The sequence below is a fragment of the Podarcis melisellensis genome, assembly GCF_964234715.1.
Source record: "Podarcis melisellensis genome assembly, chromosome: 8".
Lineage (NCBI taxonomy): Eukaryota > Metazoa > Chordata > Lepidosauria > Squamata > Lacertidae > Podarcis > Podarcis melisellensis.
In genome coordinates this window covers 74,092,673-74,106,077 of record NC_138540.1, presented here as the reverse complement: position 1 = coordinate 74,106,077, position 13,405 = coordinate 74,092,673, and the positions used below count along the sequence as shown (strand labels likewise).

Here is a 13,405-nt window from a genome sequence, read left to right as displayed (position 1 = left end):
TTGCTGCAAAATTAATTGATTTGCAAGTTGAAGACATTATGCACCCCGTTCTAATGCTGTGGCCTTTGTGTCAGATAAAAACTCACCACTCTGAAAAAAAAAAGCCATATTTTGGAGCGCTTACTCCCACCATCCTTTCCCCCCAGGTCTCTTGTTATCATTTTTTAGAAAAAAAAATATAAGCAATCCTTACACATGACACAATACCATTAGTTTAAGGAAATAACAACAAATCACAATTGTATCCCATATGGCTTCCCTCAGATCTTACATCAAATTGCCAAAATGTCTACAAGGCCTTCTCTCCAACTATATTCTGTGCAGCATAAGCCCATTTAAATTGGTCTGACTTTGAATACAACCCTTGATTTCTTTCCACAAATGTTTTGAATGCACCAATCTTTATTATTATTATTATTATTACTTGTATACTGCCCTACACCTGCAGGCCTCACAACATAAAACCACAACATAAAAACAGAAAATACATAATAAAAATAAACAAAAACAACCCAATAATCCTCCCTTCTGTCACACATTTTTAAAGGGTATCAGATATCAATCAGCCAATCAGGCCTGGTTAAAGAAGATTTTCGCCCGGCGTCAAAATATATAATGAAGGCACCAGCTGAACCTCTCTGGAGAGAGCATTCCATGTTACTTATTATCAAAAAAATTCCTAGTCTTTATTTATTTACTATATTTCTATACTGCATTCACCAGAAATGGTCTCAGAGCGATGGACAACAAAATAAGGTGATATTTACAAGCAAAGATAACATAAGGAAGAAACATTCTCACAAATTACACAAATGATGTTGCATTGTTTTACAGTCAAGTGACTCAAAACGGCTCACATGGTAAAAACAAAAGAACAAATAACACAATTAACAGTGGTGAAGGTCAAATATGTCTTAACCTTTCGACCCCCCCTTCCCCCCCAAAAAAAACCTGACAGAAAAGGTGTTGTTTTTAAATCTGGTGTCTCAATGAATATAAAGTGAGGGAGAGGTATGCTTTTATTTTAAGACACGAACCACTAGCCCAAGCCTCAGCTTTATTTTGTTGATAATAATTTTATTTCATGGATTTATTTCACACTTCTCATCTGAAGTAGTCAAAAGAGCTTGTGATTAAAATTGACAAAAAACGCTCATGTGGCTCAGCCGCTTGTGAGGGGCCTGGTGCAACTGCAGAAGAGGGCTGAGGGAAGGCTTCTCCCTCAGAAGATTTTGGAGAGAATCCTGAGGAGATTCTGAGGAGACTTGAAGGCCCGAGAGAGAGGAGGGAGCTTGAGGAGATTCGAGAGAGGGAAGGAAGGGAAATGAAAGTCTAGGGAGGGCCATGGAGGAGAGAGTAGCCTCCATCCTCTGCCCTGTCTCCCTCAGCGGCCAGGGAGTGCAACAGAGCTTGGGGTTGAGACTGTGTGGAGCCAGAAACAAGTCTGAGAGAGACTTTTAATGGCTCACGTTTGACTTAGCTACACTATTGCAGTCCGTCTACATCTGTTGCTTCAAAACTTCCCAGGCTTGGGGGGGGACCGGGGGGATTTTTTTACATGAAATATCCAGGTTTTTGTGGTTGGTTGGTTTATTTTATTATTATTATTTACATTTGGGGGCTGTGCCAAAGCGGAAGGGTGGGCTGGATCCTTTTGGGTAAGGGATCAGGCAGACAGTGGATAGCAATCCCCCCCCCAAAAAAAGCTCCACTTTTTTGTGTCTGGATTATTTACACTTCTTGAAATATGGCAACCCTATTTAATGTGATAAATTATATATATATATATATATACACACACACGCATTCCTCTTGCTTCATATCCTCTTTTTCCCTTCCTGAATTGAAAAAATCCTGGTTCACATCTCCCTCTGAAGGGTTTTGCAAACCCTGTTAGGAGGTTGGAAGCAAAGCTCTGTTGAGGAAGAGAAATAGAATTTGTTGCCCTCTCTTCTCCCCTTTAATGTTTGTTTGTTTGTTTGAAGTCATTTCTGCACCAGGTAAAGTAATTTTAAGCCCTCAATCACCCGCCCCCTCACCAACCTGTCCTTTATTTTGCCTGCCAAATAAAGCACTAAAAGGCAAAACAGATATTTAGAGCTCTGTGGATTACTGTTGCCTAGTGTCCTAAACAAACACTCATCAGTAGCACCTCTGAATTCACTCATTGGTTAAAGACAGTGAAAGGCAAGGTGAAGCGGTGAAGCAAGGCTGCGTCCTGGCTCCCCCTTTTAAAAACTTTTATAGTAATGATTTGGTAGTGGCGCCCTCCCTGTGGAATGCCCTCCCATCAGATGTCAGGGAAATAAACAACTGACTTTTAAAAGACATCTGAAGGCGGTCCTGTTCAGGGAGGTTTTTAATGTTTGATGTTTCATCGTTTTTTAATCATTATTATTAATATTCTGTTGGGAGCTGCCCAGAGTGGCTGGGGAAGACCCAGCCAGATGGGCAAGGTATTAATAAATGAAGATGATGATGGTGATGATGATGAAGAAGAAAATTTCACCTCTACAGTAATTAGGAGTAGAAAGATCAAAGTCTTGATGTAGACAGATGAGTTAGTGCTCCTCTCCCTTTCCCAGCTGGACCTCAAAAAACTCTTGGAAGTGATCAGCACATAACTGTAAACAGGAAAAGGTATCTATAACTTACTCTAAGACCAAGATTATGATTTTTAGCAAACACAGCCCTAGATTTAAATGGTGCAAGCTATAGGACAAACTTGCTCACTTAGATATCTGGGAGTACTCTAGTGAAACCCTCGCTTGGAATTGTCATATTTAGGCAATGAAAGTCAAAGCACATAAAACTATAGGGGCACTGAGGAAGTTCTATTACAGGGCGGCAGAAGGCTAAAAGGGGAAAAACCGAGCCAACGTTCAGCAGGAGCGGCGCACGCACCCTCGCTTGACACAGTGGCGCATGCATCCAGGCGCCTGGCTTTGCTCAGTTGCTGCCTCGTGCTCTGTTCTGCTGTGAGGCGGCTGGCCCTATGTGAAGAGGGAGGCGGGCAATGGCAAAGAAGAAGAGAGGCGCCCCCCAGTTTGCCCACTTTCTTCCTCCTCTACCTGGGCTGCAAAGGTTTTTGAGATCAATGCAAGCTAAAAAGCATTGCAGGGGGTTGGGCTGGATGACCCACAGGGTCCCTTCCAATTCTACGTTTTTCTGAAAAACACACACGCAAAACCCAACTATGGTCCCTCTGCAGTCCTCACCCCAAGCAACTGTGTGTGAGACATGCTCCCCAGAAAGTGTGCCTTGTCTCGCTACCTGTGGTTTTGGTCTCCTGTCCGCCCCCTCCCCCCAATCTATTCATATTCCTTTCTCCCTAATCTCCAATATTACATTTTCCTCTGGTTGAGACTTAAAACAGAAAGCCCTAATCCCCAACTGTGCTTCTTGTAGCAGTCCTACTGTCTATGCCGAAGTAAGGTCCTATTAGATTCAGCACGGCTTACTCTTAGGTAAGTGCAGTCAGGGCTGCAGCCTTTGTGACTGAAGTTTTGGGTCCTTTTTAGGTTCAGGATGTCACTGCTTTACACCCACACCCACCCCACTCCCCACAATATTTGAAAACGTCAGCTTTGTACTTAAACACAAATTGGCCGGGAACTTCATTGTCTGTGTCTTTATTAATTTATTTAAAGAACAACAAACTGGTGATCGCTTTAACTTTTTGATATGTGGTGATTTGAATCATGAGGATGAATTAGAAGAATTGAGGACTTTCTTCTGCCTTTTCATTAGATTTAGATTTAGAATTAGAGTTTCTTCTGCCTTTTCATTTTATTTTGTTCTAAGGGCTTCAGAGATAATGTGTAAGCGTGGTGTTAGCTCCCTAAAAAAAAGGTTAAAAACTCTGGGGAACCTTCCTAAAAAACGTCGGAGGAATCTTTTGCACCACAGCACCTGAAATGCTTAAGATGGCCCTGCTCAGGAGCCCAGCTTATCACCCCTTGCCTGCAGAGCTAGTAGCTTCTCACCCTTTTTCAAACACCCTCCCTTGTGAAGTCTTCCCTCAGACTCCTCTCTTCTCCCCTCTCTTTTGGAGTCCTCGGTGAAGCCGCTGCTGCCCCCCAGTCTTTGAGCTGCCCCCCTGTCCCAAAGAGAGGTGCCCCCTCACACTGCCCCACAGGAACCTGGGAAACACCCCCTGGGCTGCCCCAGAGGCAGCATTCGCCCGGGGAGCTTGTAGCCAGGGCTGCTGCAACAAACAGCTGCCAAGCTTTTGGGGGGCAGAGATGTGAGAGGGCATCAGAGGAGGGAGATAAGGAAGAGGGATAGAGGCCAGTGTTGCCCACAGCACCCCTGACCATCGTTCAAGGCACCACAGGGTGCCATGGCACACTGGTAGAAAACCACTGCTCTATGGTGTTGAAATCTGGGGCTGTGATTCGAACTCCATTAAAGTTACAGGACATTGAAGGTGCCACACCATTCAATTCTCATGCAGTTCCACCTCAGTTTAGTAATCTCAGCTTCTATTGTGTGGCATATAATGCAGGAAATTACTGCCCAAGTACTTTCATTGATGTTTGTGCTATAATTACAGGCTTGCTTATGCAAAACCATGTTTTTCTTTAAAGAGAGATACTGCCCAGTTGCTTTTCTAGTACCATTGGTTTTCATAGTTTTGTTTATTTATTATTTACAGAATGTGGAGCCCAACCCCCGTCACTAATTATCTCTGCACACAACACAACAATTTAAACTGCCATTACCAATAAAGACCAAAAGTAAAATTCAGCTAAGATAATGCTCACCAATCTATCTGTTAAATATTTTAAAGAGCATGGCTACATTGCCCCATGCATAACATACATATGCACAACCATTTCAGAAGACAGGGCAGAAAGTTGCAGGAAGACAACCCCAAGGGATATGCAATCTAAGCTTTAACATGGGTAACAACAGAGGAAGGGGTACATAGGGAAGCAATGTGTAGTTGTTTCAGTTACTCATCTTAGGTTCTGTTAGGGGTAAGGATAGGTAGATACAAACATAATTTCACATTATGGTTCTTGCCAGCTCTTGTTGCAAACCTTCTCCTTCACCATGAAAGTACCCAGCTGCATAGATACAACTGTACATTTCAAAATTAAACCATCCTAAAAGATGTTTATGGGGTAGAAGGACTATTTCATTTGAGAGGTAGGAAGTGAAATGAATATATTGGTGGAACAGCTGAATGCTTGAGAGAATTTCATTGTCAGTTGAATTCCTTGGCAGACACGGTACTGAGGCAGCAGTGACCCCTGCCACCTCATTTAGCTCATGTATGTTCACACCAAAAACTTTGCTTTAATTTTAAAATTTCTCCAGTTATGTAAGGCCAATAATCTCTGGTTAAGATAAGCCACTATTGCCTCTTCAAAGTATAATGAAAGATGTGTTGGGCAGAGATCCAATCATGTTCATTTTACAAAGATTATTTTTTTTTAAAAAAAAACATTTTCTGTCCTAGGCTTTTAGGACATTGTACCTGATAGATATATAATGGTGTAGCTGTAAATATGGCAACCACGTGGAGACATTTTCAGAGTAGGGAGGTTTGGAGTTGCAAGGAAACCAACCTTGTAAAGTGTAAAAAGTGCTCCACCCACTGGTGTGAACAGACAGCATTCAATGTGGAAACATATAAAAGTGTACCAATGTATATAATATGGAGCAATTTTTATTGTGCTGTGGGGTATGTGTGTCTGTGTGTGAGACCTTGCAACATTTCAAGTGTTCGAAACCACTGTCTTTTAACCTAAACAACCTCACAGGGTTGTTTGTGGATAGAATAGGAAGAGGGGAGAACCATGTACGGCAGCTTGAGTTACTTAGGGGAAAATGGAATATAAATGTAATAATAAATAAATAATAAAATAGCTAGCCAATACAACAAATGCCAGTTGAAGCCGTAGAAGTATAGATTGACAAGAAAATATGGACTGTAGAAACATACAGATACATTTCTACAATACGGTGTGGTAGCATGAATAAAAGAATCAAAAGAGATTCACTTGAGGAGAAAGACATTGTAGCATAACTCAGGCCCCTTTCAGATGTTCACAGAAGCACAATGAACACATGATAGGCTGCCTTCAGGGTTTATAATGAATGCATGTAGGGTAGGGCAGAGGTCCTTCACCCCAAAAAACCCTCACACGATAAAGAAAAAGAAGGTGGAACAGCTTGAGTGCCTACTTAAGGCAACTTACCAGCTTTAGAAATGCTTAGCATGAGAAAATGGAAAGAAAGACAAAGGAAGACAGCCATCTTATATCAAGACAGGAAAATGGAATGAAAGAAAGATCTGTAACTGAGAGGCAGAGAGGTATAAATCACATGCGTAAAAGTGAGACGTTATCTTAAATAAATGAACTGCTGTAGCTAAAGCGGAAAGATAAGCAGAGACAAACCTGGCATAGCCAACTGCAATATTATTCTTACCTGTACTGGCACTGGTGTGTACTGGCACTGGTATGTGACAAGGCAGTCAGGTGGATAATAAGTGAATCAGTTTGAACTCGAAGCTTCAGTAGGAACATGGGAAGTTGTATTCCATTGGTCTATCAATACCGTATATTCTGGTTGATGGTAGCTCTTTAGGGTTTCATATAGGAGTTTTTCCCAGCCTTACCTGGAGATGTTGGAAACTGAATTTAGGACCTGAATGCAAAGTGTGTGCTACTTTCTGTAGCCTATAGGTATGAGCTGGAGGGCTTATGGATACTTGTTGAAAGTGTCTGTCATGCAGGGAGCACAGGCACATGAACTGCAGGGGCAGGGGAACCCTGTCATTGGCACATAGCCTTCTTTGATCACGAAAGAAGGCATTCTCAGGTGATATCCGGACAACTTGTTCTGACATTCAAATGCTAATCTGCAATGTGCCTTGGTTGTGTAGGTCAGGTGTTTTGTTTTTGTTTATAGAAAAAAGAACATACTTCCATTTCTCAGGAGCCAGAAGCTGGATCAAAGGCCTGTTATCAGTTGCAATAAATGCTGCTAAAACTTATTGCTGAAGCAGAAGAATGGGATCTACTGAGACACCAAGTTCCTGGAAAGATTGTTCTATCATAGGCAACAGCAGATAGCCAAAAATAACCCAGGCAACTGATAAAAAACTGACAATATCCAGATTGTCACATTTACTTGCCCTTTGCTGTTCTGGCAGGTTATGTTCTGATTAGTATGCATAAACATATGTAGAAAGGTCAGGTAAAGGACAAGCGTAAGATGGTGAATGGCTGGTTTGCAGGTGATGGGTAGAGGGTGTTCTGTGATGTAAAATCATAGGAAAGTTGCAACATACTGACTTGTGACTCTAGAACAGACCTAGAACAAAAAAATAGTATCTATCCCATGCTGCGTCCAGAACACAAGTTACCAGCTGTTTTGTTTTTCTAGTGTAGTAAGACCCCTGCCACCAACACTATCATATCCCAGACTGTGAAGCCCAAATAGGGGCCTAACTGTGTAGCAAAGTGTGAATGCATGAAACAGAATCACTATATTGTGGCTATAAATTTTTGAGAATCACTATAATGTGGTCTAATCTTTTAGGAGAGTTACATTTAGTGGAGATTACACTTCATACTTCAGTTTTTACTCATTGATGAAACTTTTTGCTTTTGTTGAAAGGAAACTGACGGCACAAGGGATAGAAAAAGGATGGAAAAGAATATTGTTACTACAGTTTATACTTGGGGAAAAAGGGTAATTGCCATCTAGGTTTTACTCAGAGTAGACACATTTAAATGAATTGACCTAAATTATCCATGTCAGTTAATTTCAGTGGGTCTACTCTGAGTATGACTAATATTGGCCACAACACATAATTTTGGGGGTTTTTTTTTAGTGGTGGTTTGTAAATGGACTGATAAAACACTGCACAAATAAATAATGAAGTTATGTGTATCACATCAAAATTGCTTTTGCAGCAGTGTTTAAACAATATCAACTTGTGGAATTGACACATACGATAGTAAGTGGGCTACAACTCTACTCTCTTGCAAGTCTGATCTGAAACATTCTTAATTATTTGAACTCAACTTCCCCAAATTCAGTGTGGGTATACATGCAGCTAAGGCAATGACTAGGGACCACCATTCCTGCTAGCCAACTCTAATGGATGACAGCACCCTGGCTCCAAGCATTGAATCAGTGATATTCATCAATGTTTAAAAGGGAAAAAATAGCAGGATAGAAGTCATTTGAAGTGGATGTCAAGTGGACGGTGCTACTTAAGTGGGAATATAAATAGCATCAAATACACATTCAACTCAACTGCAGACATCCCCCATTTATGCCGAAAGATCCTTAGGCTAAATAAAACCAGTCCTTGACTCGCTGATATGATGTGCAGGTTAGGATAGGAACCAAAAACTCTGACTCAGCCCCACTGGGCTACACTTTGAAATTTACGACCTTGTTTCGGATTGGGATTTAACGTAGTGAATTTCAAACATTTGCACATATTAAATACTGGAATTGTAAAGGTAGTAATATCTAAGCAACTTGCTGAACTCTGTGGGACAGGCTCATGCAGAGCTCGTCTAAAACCTGGGGCGGGAGTCCTTGGTTGTCTGGGAGGAACAAGGTGTTATTGGCATGACAGCGTAAGTCTGGCAGGCCCAGGGCAAGTGTACCAGGCTGCCCCACTGCTTTGTAGACCACCTTATTCTTTGAATTTGCTTAAGAATTGCCACCTCAGAAATTCATTCCATCTTCATAAGGGTCTCCTCAACTATACTCAGAAATGTAGGCATTATCCATGTCACAAAGAGGTTCTGGCACATCCCTCATTGCACATAGTTAGAAAAGGTCAATTTGGGCCATTTTAACACCCAAGTTAGGAAGAATAATGCCGCCTATTCTTTGTTGCCAAGTTGGCCCCTGGTGTTTGGAACCAACCACTACTTTCCATGTGATGATAGCTATGATGAATTGACCTTTCCTTATTGACAAAAGTCATAGGTTCCCTTGACAATAGAGGTATTACATTTGGTCAACCAGGCTTGAAAATTGAGGACAAAATTATAGTATAAATACAGCAGGTAAAACTGCTCATTCTTCACCTTGGTGACTTCACTCCTGAAAGACACCAACGCAAAGCCAAGATGCATCTCCAGGTTGTGACCACTGCTCTTCTTGTCTTTCTCCTTTGTCCAGATGGGAGCATCTCGGTAAGTCTGTTTTTGCACTTAAGGGAGCCATGTAGAATATTTCAATACTGCTTAGCTAGATATTCAGTGAGCTGAAACTGCATGTTTTTGTAGGACATAAATGCTCCTTGAGGCAAGATTGTATGAAAACTCCCTGCATTTAGGGGCTATTCTACGCATGGGATCTAAAACCTACAATTAAACTTAAGGGCTCAATTTAATTGTAAATGTTTTCCATTTGGATAAAAATGAGGGAAATTCACTTCCTTTTAGGATTCTACACCATGGAAAAATGGAAGGAGCTGGCATAGAAACTATAGCTTCCTGAATACAAAGGATAACAATGGCAGCACAAGCCTGTTTTGTTTTGTTTAATAGGAAGTAGCTCCCATTAGGTTTAATAGGATGTATTAACATGTAGTATGCATGGGATTGCATCTATAGTGACAAAATGTGTTTTTCACACATAAGGAACTTTATACAGAGAAGTTTAGCCTCCAAGTCTAGTGTTTCATCCTTCTTTGTGCTAACAAAATAGAGAAACTGAATTCATATAGCAAAATGTTTCAAGCCTCCTGAAGGCAGAAGCTGAAATGTTCTGCATATATGAATTCAATATCTCGGTTTTGTTTGATGCACATACACACATGAGCTGAGAAAATTTCCTGTTTGAAACCCTGGAGAGCTGCGACCAGTCAGTGTAGACAACACTGAGATGTATGGGGCAGTGATACGGCTCAGTATAAGGCAGCTTCCTATGATCCAATGGCTCTAAAATCAGTCTCAGAGGCCTTCTCATTGGCTTGACCTTGAGAAAGAATAGGTTGGTGGGTTCTAGGCACATAGCTTTCTTGGTGGTGGAACTTCCTCCCAACAGAACATTTTTTTGGCTTTCTGAGTTCAGATCTTTAAGTGAGCCCCAGAGATCTCTCCATTTTGCAATGCTTTTGAGCGAACTGTTGCTGGCTTCAATCTTTTTTATATATTGCTGCTGCTTCTAATAATTTCTTTTATGGATTTGCTGTATTCTTTGTTTAAAAGAAGGTAAAAATTATTTTGTCCCAGAAATTCAACCAGACCAGCTGAGCCACCACTTGAATCAGCTTTTGTTGAAGGGGTGGAGGGGGGCTGATGGTATTTTATTTGTCTTAAGAGGCTTGCAGACCAATCAATCTAATTGCTGTTTTTGTTTTTAAACTTAGGCTCCTCAGCTTGTAAGTATTACAAATCTTTTATGCATTGAGAGAACTGAATGACTAAAAAAATCCCCTTTAGCTAAAAATGGATGTAATTTTCATGTTTCCAGTGGATAAATAAAAGGGTTTCCAAGATTCCTGCGTGCTTGGGAACATCTGGATGCTGGCTAGGATCTATGTTGGTTCAACCCACACCCTCTAATTTCCAAAATTGTTTTCAGGTCTAATAAAGTGATTAAAAGAAAAAATAGAATAAAATGAGAATTTGCATATGTGCCCATAAATGGATTTCTGCAGTTTTAAAATGTTCTACAGTAAGGATGAGGGACGTGGGTGACGCTGTGGTCCAAACCACAGAGCCTAGGGCTTGCCGATCGGAAGGTTGGTGGTTCAAATCCCCGTGAGGGGGTGAGCTCCCGTTACTCGGTCCCTGCTCCTGCCAACCTAGCAGTTCGAAAGCACGTCAAAGTGCAAGTAGATAAATAGGTATTGCTCCGGCGGGAAGGTAAATGGCATTTCCGTGTGCTGCTCTGGCCAGTAAAGCGAGATGAGCACCGCAACCCCAGAATCGTCTGCGACTGGACCTAATGTTCAGGGGTCCCTTTACCTTTACCTTTACAGTAAGGATGAGGGGCCATACTGCGAGGTGATCAAGCATTTGACTTTCAAGATCATAAGGATTATAAGAACACAAAAATATCAGGCCAGCATTATGGTCTCATAGTGGCCAACCAGATCCACATAGGAACCCTGCAAGCCAAACCTAAAATATAGTGTGGTGGTGATTTGCAAATCTTCTCTGTATTGTCTGAATGGTCTGTAGTTTCTTCCCATGAGGCACCCTTGTTTTTTATTGCCTGGTTTTGCACATTAGTTTGTAGAAAAGCCACACAGAAGTGACAGACGAGAGCCACAGAGAAGTACTCAGGCTCTGCTCACGGCAAGGGTGGTGCAAGATTTTGAAAATTCGTTCATTGACGTGTCCCTCAGTATTAGGTGATTAGAATAATAGAATCATAGAGTTGGAAGAGACCACAAGGGCCATCGAGTCCAACCCCCTGCCAAGCAGGAAAGGATTAGATCCCTCCCACAATACTGCTGTGTAGTTGAAATGGTTAAACTCGTTAAAGCACCTTTGCTGCAGGACACGGCCCTAATACTTACAAAAACAAATACTTTACACAAAGTATAAGAAGCTTTGATTTCTGGAATTTTAAAATGTCTTTTTGATAGGTCTAAGATTTATCGTACCATAGTGGGCAAATTTTAAGGACTGTAATGGGACGTTTAGGGTTGACCTGGCTGAAGCCGAAGGGAGATTGACTGTTCTTCTAGGCTGTACCCTTATGCCTTTTCTGCTGGGGCAACTTTCACTGAGACTACAGTGTAGGGAAAAGAACTGTTTTCCCCTGAATACCATGGTTGTAGTACTTGAAGGTACTGTATTTGAAACACATATTTGATTTAGATGATATAGGGCATTGCAACCATTTTCCTGTTATGGCCTTTTACTAAAAGAGTTACGGGAACACTCCTGAGAAGATGTTTATGCCAGAAGTGTGCCCAATTTTCTATACTCCCACAAGGGTATTAAAGGTTGTTAACTAATGATAAATTGTTTAAAAGAGATGATTGTAGCAAAATCAATTTCCTCCTTTCTGTTTCAGCTTGGTGGTTTATTAGGCGTAAGTATTGCACATCACTTTTAGCGGGAATATCATTAATTATTTTTTAAAAACAACAATATTGAGCAATCAAATCAACTGCATGTCGTAATTGCCCACAACTGTTTATCCCAGGTGCCAGTTGCCTCTCGTTTCTGTCAATCACAATCTGCCTTTTAGGATCAGGCAGTCTTGCAGAGGCCACAGGCAAAAGTGATATGAGTTAGATAAGGATCGCTGGGATGATGCATCAAGGAGGATGGTGCCACTGACAATATTTTCAGAAAACATGTGTGCCTGACTTTGAATACTCCCAAAAGGGTATTAAAGGTTTTTAACTAAGGAAACATTGCTTAAAAGAAAGGTTGGTTGTAGAAATATTGATTTCATCCTTTCTGTTTCAGTGGTGGTTTTCTAAGTGTGAATTTAGTATATTAGTGATTTTATATCTTTAATCTTTGAAGGTATTTAACACACACACACACAGATGGTGTGTGAGAGAGAGATTAAATGTGACTGTGGCTTTAACATAAGGAGTAGTTTGTCCTGGAGCAGCATCAGAACAGGTGAAGGCTGAGTTGCAATGGCTGCAAAATGCAAAGCAGTCCCAAAGGTACAAGTTCCAAAGTTGCTTTGAGAAATGTTCTTTATTGCAAAGTTCTTCATCAGTTTCAACAAGATTCAACAGCTCTAGGAGTTATTTGATAGGTTTTGTTGGAAAAATGCCCGGGAAGGCCGCCACCTTCATGCTTCAAAATTCTGTATGCTAATAAAGTGATGGCAAGCTTTACAGAAGATAAAGGATCTTTTATACAGCCTACTTGCTCCCTTGCATACTCATAAGAGTACCATGGTTGTGATCCTTGAAGGTAGTTAAAACACACACACCCCACAAACACACAAAGATAAATGAAACGTGCCTGTGGCTTTAACATAAGAAGTAGGTTGCCCTGGACTAGTTTGGCAGTGTGAAATAATCAAAAAGTTCACTATGTTTATCATGTTCATGAAACATGAAGGAATAACATATTTCTTTATCTTGTTTAGGGCGCTGGTAGCAGACGTGTGAGTATTGGAAATCCTCTATGTAATGCTTAATGATCCACAACATCCTTCAGTGGGGGAGGGGCCTTGTCCTTACTGCAAGATATTGCTGATTAGTTCATTGAAGTGTCCCTCAATATTGGCTGATGAGATTCGTGCCACAATATTGCTGCATGATTGAAATGGCAAAAGCATGCTGGCTGCATGACATGGCCCTTATACTTGCAAAAACAAATACGTAAACAAAAGTGTTGTGTGAAGGCATATTACGTTATACAAAAAAAAAAAAAAAGGCGGGGGGGGGGGGAGAACCCAGCCTGTTAGGTATCTTATTTTTGATCAC

The 13,405-nt window shown here is 41.1% G+C and overlaps 1 long non-coding RNA gene across 1 annotated transcript; it reads right to left on the bottom strand.

The window, feature by feature from the left end:
- Positions 1-93: 93 nt before the first annotated feature.
- On the bottom strand, positions 94-2,576 carry LOC309375394. The gene is made up of 2 exons (XR_014170901.1): positions 2,510-2,576; positions 94-1,519 (listed from the first exon to the last, which is right to left on the bottom strand). It is a non-coding gene; the product is annotated as an uncharacterized lncRNA (long non-coding RNA).
- Positions 2,577-13,405: the final 10,829 nt, after the last annotated feature.